Below are 12,795 nucleotides of genomic sequence, written 5' to 3' on the forward strand. Positions count from 1 at the left end.
CTGTGCTCATTCCAGCCAAAGCCAGAGAATAGGAGATTGCTTGATAACTGAAAGGGTTCTGACCTGATATATTGAGAAGATCTTGCTACAGCCTCACTCTTCCATTTGTTATTTATATAACAAAAGCAGTTCCTAGACCTAAAGATCATAAACTCTGGTCCTGGCTTTGCATTACAGCACATTCTATTGCTTTGTTTGCCAAAGGGAGGAACTCGGAGGAAAAGGAAGAAGACAGTTTATCCAGTTGATAGACCTGTCTGGCTCACTCCAGCACAGTAGACCTTCACTCCAAAGAGAATCAGTTTAGTTCTTTACCAGGTCATTTCATCTCATTGGCAGCTGAGTAATCTATTTGGTGTTAACAACTGGGAATAAAATCACAGAACAACTGATGTCAGAAGGGTGCTCTGCAGATTGTCTAGTCCAATCTGCTCAGAGCACAATTGCTCAGAATCGTATCTGGTAGGGTTTTTAATATTTCCAAGAGTAGAGACTCCACAGTTTCTCTGAACAACCTACTCCAGTGTTTGTCCACTCTACAATAAGGGCTTTTCTATTTCGAAATGGAATTTCCTGTGTTTTATTTTGTGCCCATTGATAAATCCTCCTCCAAACCGAGCCTTCCCTACTCCATACTAGATAACTCCAGCTCTCTCAGCCTCTTCTTTTAAGTTAAATGATCCAATTTCTTCATGCTCCTCTTGATCCTCCATTTGGTACATTTCGGTGTGTCCATGTCCCTCCTGTACTGGAAGCCCAGCTGCATCTCACCAGAGCTGAGTGGAAAGAGGAGCATCTCCCTCCACCTGCTGGCAACGATTCCTCTAATTCTGAAGATGTGCCACAAAGGCACACTGCTGGCTCCTGTTCAACTAGGTGTCCACCAAGATCCCAAGGTCTTTCCTCTTCCAGCTGCCTTCCCGTTGGGGGTTCCCCATCCTGTAGTACTGCCTGGGTTTGTTTCTCCCCAGGTTCAGGATTTGGCATTTCCTTTTGTTGAGCTGAAGGATGTTCCTGTAGGCTCATTTCTCCAGCCTGTCTTTCTGAATGGCAGCATGGCCCTCCAGTGAATCAACTCCTACTTCTAGCTCTGCACTGCCTCGGTCTTCTATACAGGAATTCATCTGAAAGACAGTGATTAATTTTTAAGTACCCACACAGAGAGAATTCTAAAATTTATTTTTGTTGTTTTCACCAGCAATATGCTCTTACAGGATCTCACGGAGCTGTGCCTGAAGCCCAGGGATGTGCATGCACCAACTTCACCTGTGCGTAAGTAACTCATAGCTCAAACACCTGATATCCAACATTCATGCTGGAAAAGGGAGAATTCTACTCAGCTACAATGGCCTGCATCCTATCCAGTCATTCTTTCTTTGTCTGGTAAACTGAAATTATAGAATTAAAACTTAGCAGCTGCAAGTGAGAGAGGCCAGTATCCTCTGTGGATGACTCATTCCTCTTGTGTTTTTTTGGGTGATGGGTTCCTGAGGAAATGAAAACATGTCAGTGTCTTTTTTTTCTCTCACTTCCTTACACAACACACTGTTCTGCTGCGTAGACACACTGGTGCACAAATCTGTGGCTCCTCTCTGTGTCAGGCTATGTGTGCTGCCTGATCTTCTGTACCACAGAGGCAATGGATTGTGACAGAAGTGGTGTCATGGCATGCCAGCTGCTGTCTCTAGTGTGTTATGTATGACCAAGGAGGATGGAAATACCTATGAGATGGACAGAGATTGAAATGGGAGTAAGGGTGAGAAATGGAAGAGTGGCCACGTGCTGTTCCAGCAAAGTGATGACATCCAAGTGATGCTTGATTTTCAGTGGAAGAGCACTGAAAACACCATGTGTTACATGGTCTTGCAAGACCATGAGAAACCAAACTGAGGAAGTCAAGTAGTGGTTGGTTTTTGGTCATAACTCATAACTCGTGATGCCCTGCTTTCCAGATGGCACAGTATTCACTGAGAGCCTGCAGCTGGTAGAAGTAGCAAGGTCTCACCTCCTCCAAGCCTCTTTGAGGTGAGGATGAAGAACACAGCTAGGGGCTGGGGCCAGTGGAGCAGTATGCCAAAAGGAGTGGTGCAGCATGGTGGCAAACTCCATGAAATGATGTGAATTCTTCTGGCCAGCTAAGCTGAAGAATTAAAGAAGCAGGTTTTACCTGCAGACACTGACAGATCAGTACCCAGGCGTCCCAGTCCTCTCCTTTTATCCCTCGGCTACGCTGGGATTGCAGAGCTCTGGCCTCTTAGAAGGAGCTGTTTTGCCATAGAGGTTTTCCTGCCCTCTGGTGTAGTGAACCCTAAATCAAGCCCTTGGCTTTCTGGTCCTAACATGCTGGACACGAAAGGGGCTGACATATCTGAGCTTTTCTGATGCTCTATGATTTTAAATGCTTTTGAGACTTCTGCTCAAAAATGCTCTGCTTTGATTTCCATTTAATTTCCTTAAAATTGTCGCTGGAGCTGTTGATATCTCTGACATGTGTCAAACGCATCCTTTTCTCTGCTCTTTCTCCTCTACTACGCAGTACATATAGAGATATATAAAAGAAAAAGGGTTCAGCTCAGCACTTCACCATCCTCCTCCACATTTCTTTGAGCACTCGTTCCATTTTTTTTAATTAAAAAAAAAAATCACATAGCATAGTGCATCTAACTGAACATATAATTGTTACATGTAGAGTTTCCCCAGAGAATTATATGATCTCAATCTGTCTTCCTCAGGCAGCATATAATCATGCAATCTACTTGTTCTTTGCTGCTTTTTTTTCTTCTTCTCCCCAATCCTTGTAGTAAGTCTTCCATCTTGTCTAGACGTTTTTGACACACATTGCCTGATCTTCAGCAGCTGCAGCAGTTCTGTCCTTCATATACCTCAACAGGTGTATAAACAGGTCCAGCACCCCAACAGCACACAAGTTCTAATTCCAGTGTGCCAGCATTGGGCAGAGACCACAGCTATTCCTACCCCTTTCAGCCACATCTTTTGCCTCAGCAGGGGGCATTTTAATTTTTTTTTTTAATATTGGGACTCCCTCTTAATGGGGAAACACCCGCAGTGACCAAAATTGTCTGTGATTGAAGATCACTGGCTCTGGATGCTACAGTAATCGCTGTTAATAGGTAGGTATGATCAGAATTTTTCCACTTCAGTAGGATTGAATAGGAAAAGTAGGGCTGCCACCTTTTTTTCTACTTTTTTTTTAAGAAAAAAAAAATAAAAGAAGAAGATGGTATTTCCATCCAAAACCTCTTTGTAAATGGAAAGATGGCTGTGATACTTCTCGGAAACTGTGGCTTGCCTGCCTTGCCTTTCCATTGCCTCTCTTACCAGCCTGCATCCTCCATTATTACAGCACAGTTGGAGCTCTGTAAACCACCTGCCCAGTATGGGAAGAGCTGAGACAATACAGCATCATGTTGGCTGACCAAATATTCTCCCCGTATTCCCACTGAGTGCTGCAGCAGTATTTCGAGCTCCCATCGGAGGCCAGGACAGCATGCTACTACTGGAACAGCTCCGTTTTCTGTCAGCAAAAAGCGCTCTTTCCATCCCCAGCCTGAATGGCAAAAGTCCTTCAGCTAACAGAGACAGAGGTTAAGTACTGCCTGAGTCTGGCAGAAATCTCCTTTCCTAGTTTGTGCACAGCTTATACTGGGGCAGAGAAAGGAGAATTAAAAATCATGTATTTCGAAAAGCATAAACAAGATTACCTTGGTGTAAGTTCACATCCCATCAGCTCTAGCTTTTTGCCAACTATCTAGCAAACATGTTCCAAGGCAGGAATGTTTGCTGAGACAATATGTCGCATTTTTTAGGCATTTGTACAAAGTAGAATTGAAATACGTAACGAGGAGTATTTACCTCTCCAACCTGAACATCGAAACTGCCTAATCCACTTGAAGATTAGAAACATACCAGGGTGCTGATGTGTCCAAAAGGCATAACTTTGGATCCAAGCAAGAGATTTGAAGACTGTGCTTACACACCCTGAATGCCCCAAGTACACATGCCTTGCACAGCAACTGCAAAGCCCTGGGCACTCCAGAGAGGAGGAAATAGCTGCAAACTGTGTTCTGCTGAACCCAGGGTTCCTCAAAGGCAATACACCTCACTCCCATCTTTGACCACCCTGCTCTGCTGCCTTTGCAGAGCTGTGCCCGACCTGGCAGAAAGCAGGGAATTGCTCTTTTCTGGTCTTTGGGATGTGGTCAACGAAGCCAAGGCCACTGAGTGAATCAGAACTACCCTGTGTTTCCTTGTCTCGCCAGCCACTGATACTTGCAATCAATCCATTTACAAATCCAGCCTCTGCCACCAATAATAATAATAATAATAATAACAACAACAACAAAACTTGAAAAATATATATTGTAGATATGCTTTTATTTCTCCTTTTTTTTAAAAAAAAAAAAACTATTATTATTATTATTTTATTATTTTGGAGCCTTCACGGATTGCATTTAACAGGTTCTTTCAGCAACTACAAAGTGTCTTGAAAAATTCCTTGATCCAGGACTTGTCAATGAAAATCAACATTATGTTGCAGCAGAGCAATGTAACCTTGGTACAGGTTGCATTTGCATTTGCAGTCCTTGTGAAGAAACAAATTGCTTCTCCATGAGTATCCATGAGAAACTGAAGTAGCTAGAGATCAGCAGGCTGTACATCTGTGTCCGTCACAGCACTTCTCTCTGAAGCCCAGTGCAGAGTACATCAGCCCTGGGTGCCAGGAGACCTGACTGCTTGACTCTGACACTGACTCATTTGTTGACTGGTAAGTCATTGGAAATGACTCATTTTATCCCCCTGCAGATGCTGCGAGGGTTACCCTGTCAGTAGAAAAGCTTCCTACAACCCATGGCTGAAACTGGCAACAAATACTGCATCAGCACTCCTGATGAGCTCAGCTCTTCTCGTACCATTTCACAGAACTAAGCAGGGGCTATTCTGCAATGGGAGCTGATGGAAACTTATCAAAGCAGGACCCAAAAACTCCAATGGCTCAAAGCAACACATGGGTGAGCCAAGTGAGAAGCCAGACCAGATAAACAAAGGGAAAAAACAATGTGGTTTATCACCATTTGCTTCACATCCAGTGCTATCCACAACCAGCAACTACCACTACCAGCCCATTGACAGTGGCCAAGGCTATGCCACGATGCCTGGGCAGCAGGGCCCTGAGCTGCTACTATGCCATTTAGAAATGCTCTATTTTCCCAATAATATTCTCTTTACTCCCTTAACTGGCAGCCCCGATCTGCCAGATCATTAATGAGAAACTAACGAAGAGTGTCAGGCTAATAGAGAAGCAGTAATGAAGATTAATCTCACCCCAGAGAGCATAACAGGCCTTTTTGGAGACTTAGTGCACCACAACAGCATTTGGAGGGTCAAAAATAGGGCAATAAATGTTAATTAATAGCAAACTTCTCTTTTGCTCTTAATTATGAGTGGTACCTAGGGATTTCAAATAAGCCTCTCACTCCATTCTAGCTACTGCTTTCCCAAGCCAGGACAAAAATATGATGGCAAATGTGAGCACAAGTCTCTCAAAGCGAACCAACAGAGCCAGAGAGACTAGGACTGCCTAGGCTTTATTCCCTGGTAGCAACTACACGTCTTTGTTTCTGAAGATGAGTTGGATGAACTTCTATATGTACCTGGAGTGAGGTAAGACCTTAAATGAGCAACTCCTGCACCTTGGGCCAGACCAGGTTCCTCTCTCTATAACAAGCTCCTGGCACTCTCTGGGAGCCTTCGGAATTAATTCTCCCATGGTGCAAATCCTCACTGCATCTCTTCTTGACAAAGGATGCTGCAGATGGTAGAAATGTATATAAGGCTGCTGCGTGCACAGATGTTACTACTGACCCAGAGAGTTCCTGAAGGCTGAAGCAGCATGGCAAGACCATGCATCACCACAGAGCCTTGCTATTTGGGAATGTGACTGAGTTCCCAAGCCTGCTGCTCACTTCCCTTGTAGCCTTTTGTCACTTCACCCCTTCACCTCAATTCCTCATCCACCACATGAAGGCACTTTGGTGGCTGAGATCAAAGTATCCCACATAATGCTACCACCTCTGGTGCTTGTTTGACCATACTACCTCATGCAACTGCCTTCAAGACATAACTGTGGCAACAGCCTTCACATACATTTAATGAGGATGCTACCACTCTTCCTTCATCTTCCCTATGTAAATCCATAGGGAGAAAAAAAAAAAAGGCAAAAAATACCCCTAGACCATTCCTATCATTATAGGGAAAAAGCACCAAGTTTTGCTGCTCTAGGTGATCCATAAAGCAGTAAGCAATTAGGATTCCTGCCTTGCCTGGCTGGAGCCCAAATGGAAGCAAACCCTCTGCAGGCGGGACAGTCCTTCCAGCTCCGCAGTCCCACAGAGGGGAAACGTACCGAGTCTAAAGAAAATCAATGACTTTGCATATGCTGTATTCAGAGAGGTGTCTGGCAAAGAAATTGCCCTACTTACCACAAAAGCAGCAACAGTGCCACTGCCACAGCAGGGGACAGACCAACTCCAGGCCTTGTTTCAGATCTTGTTTTCCTAATTGGAGCAGGCTGTGCTGCCAGCAAGAAAACAGGATTCTTCACAAGAGCAGAGGTACATATCTCCCACTACATTTTTGAAGGTGAGACAACAGCTCCATGGCAGCGTTTAACTCTTGCCCAGTTCACATCCACAGCACCAGTCCGTGCTCTCTCTCCAAGAAAGATATAAAGGGGGAAATCAGTCAGCTGCAAAGATGGGTAGTGGCTGCTGCAGTCAAGGACACAGCTGCATGTTCTGCAAAGAAATGCTTGGTTTGAGCACTTTGAATACGCAGCTTATCTTTCAGTAATGCCAGGCAACTTTACCAAGGCATAAACAAGTTAGTTTGTATATCAGTGGAGCAAAAGGAAGCCATCCTAATTCTGCCTGAAGTCTTGCATAGGACTAATTGCCTGCTAAGCATTTCAAGGGGAAGCCGTGCCATTCCTATTGCATTTACATGTCCTTTCAAAATGGTCTTGGTAAAGACTCTGGATCAGGTGCCACCTCTTCCAACATCCAAGAGAACATCGGCAGGACCTGGTTCAGGCCAAAGTCATGGGTGCCCAACCTTTTGGCTTGGCTGGGCCACCCTGAGTGAATAGGAATTGCTTGCGCCACATATAAACTAAATAGTTAATATACATAAGTAACAATTTATTTTTATTTTTATTTTGCTATTAAAACATCTAAAGACAAGGGCAACAAAAACATAAAAGTAACATACTGGACACACATGGTCTAGAGGTATTCTGTCACTCTGCAAGGAGCATGCTGCCCAGGCACCCACTGAAAATGCTGCTCCCTCAACTTCTGAATAAAATGCCTTGGGCATTCTGTTAAGCTGAGCATTTAAAGGAAAGATGTACCCACCTCCCATCGACAGCAGAAGAACACGAGGCACCTAATTCTGGTAAACTCATTTGAAAGCTTTGCATTTCAGGAGGAATTCCCCCACAGTTCAGGAGGAAACAGTTACTGACACAATACTTCACACAAACTGTCACAAATCCATGGGGCCAGATGGGATCCACCTGAGGGTACTGAGGGAGCTGCCAGAAGCGATTGCCAAGCTGCTTTCCATCATTTAGCAGCAGGCATGGCCAACAGGGGAGGTCCCAGCCCATCAGAGATTCGCCAATGTGCCACATACCTACAAGAAGGGTCAGAAGGAGAATCCAGGGAACTACAGGCCTGTCAGCCTGACCTCGGTGTTGGGAAGGTCACGGAGGAAATCGTCAGCAGATACAGGACAACCGGGTGATCAAGCCAAGCCAGCATGGCTTCGTGAAAGGTAAGTCCTGCTCGACCAACCTGATCTCCTTCTATGATTGAGTGGCCTGCCTGGTGGATTAGGAAAGGGCTGTGCGTGTGATCTACCTACACTTCAGCAAAGCCTCTGACTATCTTCCACAGTATTGTCCTAGAGAAACAGGTAGCCCGTGGCTTGCAGAGGTGGATTCTTCACTGGGTGAAAAACTGTCTGAAGGGCTGACTCAGAGAGTGGTGGTGAATAGAGCTAAACCTAGTTGGTGACTGTTCACAAGTGGTGTCCCCCAGGGTTGGTATTGGTGCCTGTCCTGTTCAATATCTTTATTGATGATCTGGATGAGGGGGTTGAGTGCATCCTCAGTAAGTTTGCAGTAGACACCAGTTTGGGGGAAGTGTACATCTGCTTGATGTTGGGAAGGCTCTCCAGGGGGATCTGGACTGGCTGGATCAATAGGTCGCACCTCAAGTACTGTGTTCAGTTTTGGGCCACCTCACTACAAGAAAGGCACCAGTGCCCTGGAGAATGTCCAGAGAAGGGCAACGAAGCTGGTAAGGGGTCTAGAGCACAAATCTTATGAGAAGCAGCTGGGGGAACTGGAATTGTTCAGTCTGGAGAAGAGGAGGTTCAGGGGAAACCTTATCATTCTCTACAACTTCCTGAAGGGAGGTTGTGGTGAGGTGGGCAGTCAGCCTCTTCTCCCATTATCTAGCAGTAAGACAAGAGGGAACAGCCTCCAGTTGTGCCAGGGGAGATTCAGGGCATTAGGAAATACTTCCCCAAGAGAGTAGTCAGGCACTGTATTGGGCTACACAGGTGGTGGAAGTGATGGAGTCACCATGCCTGGAGGTGTTCAAGAAATGTTTAGAAGTTGTACTGAAGGATATGGTTTAGTGGGAAATATTGGTGATGTGTGGACAGTTGGACTGCTTGATCTCAGAGGTCTTTTCCAACCTTGGTGATTCTATTATTCTGTGATTCTAGGCTGAGACCAATGGGATGAAGTTCAATCAAGTGTCAGGTCCCACACTTTGTTCACAACAACCCCAGGCAATGCTACAGGCTTGAGGCAGAGTGGCTGTAAACTTGCATGGGGTGTTAGTCAACAATCATCTGAACATGAGCCAGCAGTGTGCCTGGATGGCCAAGAAAGTCAATGGATTCCTGACTTGTATCAGAAATAATGTACCCAGGGAAGTGCAGGAAGGTGATCATTCCCCTGTACTCAGCTGACTGAGGCTGCACCTCAAGTACCGTGTTCACTTTTGGACCCCTCACTATAAGAAAGACATTGAGGCCCTGGAGCAAGTTCTGAGAAGAGCAACAAAGCTGGTGAAGAATTGGAGCATAAGTCCTATGAGGAGAGGCTGAGGGAACTGGGACTGTTTAATCTGGAGAAGAGGAAGCTCAGGGGAGACCTTACCACTCTCTATAATTCCCTGAAGGGAGGTTGTAGCAAGGTGGAGGTTAGTCTCTTCTCCAGGTAACTAGCAATAGGACAATAGAGAATGGCCTAAAGTTGTGCTAGGGAGGTTCAGGTTGGATATTTGAAAGAGTTTCTTCTCAGAAATAGTGGTGAGTTATTGGAACAGGCTTCTCATGGAGGTGGTGGAGTCACATCCCTGAAGGTCTTCAAGAACCATGTAGATGTGGCAGTGAGGGACATGGTTTAGTGGGCCTAGGCAGGTGGTTGCACTAGATGATCACAGTGGTTTTTTCCAACCTTAATGATTGTATGGCTCTATTATTTCTAAGTTCTGCTCTAATTAGCCAAGTAATTGCCTGTCATGTCTGTGCTCTTAAGCAACTGGCAGTAGAGCTAACTTATGCTGATTCACCTTCTGATTCAGAGTCATTTATTTGCACAGTTTCCACCACTGGGAGTTGAAATAATGACACATGTTTTCCATACATTCACAGGATAATTCATAAACTATGAAGAATATATGACTTCATGTCCATCTATGCCAGGCTTTCCTCGCTTCACGACCAAATAAAAGCAACCAGATCTACTGTCAGTTCTAGGTGTGCTTAAATAAGCTTGGAGATATATTAATGCAAGCAGATTCTCTTTTTTCCCCCATTTTTAAGACAAATTCCAGCACTGAGAGAGCTCTGAAGGCTGTGAGGATCAAAGACAAAGCCATTCCTCTACTACAGAATTAGTCCCTCCTGCCTGATTTTGGCTGGTGTGTTCTCACTGTGCAGGAGCAGCCATTTAGGGGGCTGGAAAACCCTCCTGGCTCTGTGATTCTTTTCTAGCTTTGACTTCCACGTTATGTTTGCCCAACAGCTGGCAGCAGCTGAAATACGGTGACACTGCTGCCCAGCACACAGCACCACAATGCTCTCATCAGGGTCAGTGCAAGCTACCTCCAGCTGCAGCAAGAGCCTCTGATCCTTTCACATTTATTCCCTCTTATACTGTCCAAACTCCATCCCAGTGGCCTCATCTCCCACAGCCCATGGAGGTTCCCTTTCCTTCAGCATTTTCATCCTCCAAGTGGGACGCCTGACTAAATTAAAAAGCTGCCTGGTACTGCAGTGCTGTAGGAGTACAGGAGCTTCTTACAGCTTCTTCCACCTCATGCCCTCAGGTCCATTCTGTCAGCTCTGCTATTTCGAAGGGGAGTGCAGCATGGCCACCATTCTGATGTGGAAGTCAGGCTCAGCTCAGTGAGGCTTGGCCTGGGCCACCCCACAAATGAATGTTTTTAAGATATGTAACTGAACAGAATATGTGAAATAAGTATTAATCTGATTAAAAACTACCCAAGCCGAACAGAATTAAAAAATAAACGAAACTCAGATACAATCCTAATGAACGACTACTTACTAACAATTCTTAGCAGATCCTTAAAATAGAAAGAATCGTGCTGAAATAAAATTAAAGATTATTAACAACAAAAATGTTTGTCAAGAAAAAAAATCAAATAGGGCCTTGTAAGGATTCGTTCATGATGTGCATTGCTTGACTGTGATCTCTCCCCTCAGTTGGCTTGCACTATGCATTATTATTTTATTTTCCATGTTATGTAGGTTGATCTGAATGTAATGCCTTCTATTTATTTCCATGGAAACGACAACAGATGCAAAGAGAATAATAACACTATTTAGTAGAGCAAATTCTCAGCTACAAAACACTATTTTTCAACAAAGTCACCACCATTAGCTGTGTATTTTCACCAGCAATGACAAGAGTCTGCATACCATGCTCATGCAAACCAGAGGAGGTGATCCATTGTTTCACAGCTATGATGGCATTGTTACTAGGAAAATGATGCCCATGCAGTCTATCTTTCATTGGCCCAAACAGATGATAGTCAGAAATTGCCAAATCCGGACTATATAGTGGGCATGGCAGGATTGGTGATGTGCTCCATGGTCTTCAAACTACTATGGGGCCCGGTGTTATCGTGTTGCAAAAGAAATGTTGTCTTCTTCTCTGACTCTGGATGTTCAAACCTTCAGCTTAGTCAGCATTGCAATGTAGCGGGTAGGACTGATGGTTTGTTCGGGTTCCAGAAAATTCAGAAAGATCACCCTTCTATCCCCAAAGACAGCACACATCTCTTTACTCACTGAGAGCTGCATCTTTAACTTTGTCTTCGAGGAGGAATTCACATGGACTGCTGTTCTGACTCCAGCCCATATTGGTGATTCTGCATCTTGCCACTGGCAAAGATGCAATCAGGCAAACTGTCACTTTCATTGCATTGGTTCAGCAGGTCCTTACAAATGTGCATGTGGTGTTCTTTCTGTTCCGGTGTGAGCATTTGTGGGACCCATCTGGTGCAAACTTTGCAATACTCCAACATTGCCACCATCACTTCCAACGCACTGAAGCCAACATTTCTCTCCTTACAGTTCCCTGGTCATAATCTGCCACATTGCTGGGATGATCAAGATGCTCTTCATTTCGTGGCGACAGCAGTGCATGGACATCCAGAACATGGCTTGTCTTTCATGTCACTGTTACCACTGCTGAAACACACCACTCAGCACCTCGCTGTGCTCACGTGCACTGTTTGGTCTTCATAAATATTCAGCAAATGTCAATGAATGTCAATAAGTGCCATTTTTTTCTGCAAGGAGGAAATTCAATTCCAGCCTTCATTTTCATACGCACTTCCATGTCAGACTGCCCACCTGCTGCCATCCATCACATGGTGACAAAATGGGATACCAGCAGGAAGATTCAGTCTCTAGTGCCATACCACCAACATCTGTCTTTGATGTTGTGGGCCAACATCATAGAACAGGACAAAATACTTTCAGAGCAGCCCTTGTAAGCGTTTACCAGCTTCAAAGTCATCCTTATATTGTAAGCACATGGCACCTCATGGTCAGGCCTTGGCTGATGTCCTTTGTAGGCATAAGAGCCTCAGTTTAGCACAAATCTAATTTTAAATGGAATAGCAGGCTCTTAAAAAAAATAACCACCATCAAGGTACCAGACTGCATAATGGATATTAGCCATGTTTCCTAAGTGCCTTCCTGAATGAAGGCCATGGCCTATTGATTACAGATGATGTATTAACAGCATAATTTTCTCAGAAATGATGATAAAGCCTGCATCTAGGCCAAGGTTATCCACCAGGTACAGCAATGCAGATTGACATGGGAGTCACAAGCAGGTTGTTGGACAGTCACACTGACAGCACGTGGCTCCCAGAAGCCCACACTAACAACCCCACTCCCCTGGGCTGCTCGCACCTCCACATGCCACGTGAGTCCAGCACAGTGGGCTCATCAGCACCTTGTCCTGCCAGAGGCAATTTTGAGTGGTGAAACCTGGTACAAATTGTACGTGGGCTGCCATTCATCAAAGTGTGCCGTGCAGAGATTTATAGTCGTGCCTAATCATGCAGGTCTCTAAATGAGAGGTAATTAATAGAAATTAATTAGCAAGTGTTAATTGAGTAAAATCAATTAGAAAATAACAGCTGTATGGTAGGAGTGCAA

At 44.8% G+C, this 12,795-nt stretch overlaps 1 long non-coding RNA gene across 3 annotated transcripts in view; it reads right to left on the minus strand.

Moving 5' to 3' along the window:
- The window catches only part of LOC146543372 (uncharacterized), a 119,772-nt gene that overhangs the window by 39,203 nt on the left and 67,774 nt on the right, over nt 1–12,795 (minus strand). The window lies entirely within an intron of this gene.

This window comes from Meleagris gallopavo, chromosome 14 (assembly GCF_905368555.1).
Source record: "Meleagris gallopavo chromosome 14, MGAL_WU_HG_1.1, whole genome shotgun sequence".
Classification (NCBI taxonomy): domain Eukaryota; kingdom Metazoa; phylum Chordata; class Aves; order Galliformes; family Phasianidae; genus Meleagris; species Meleagris gallopavo.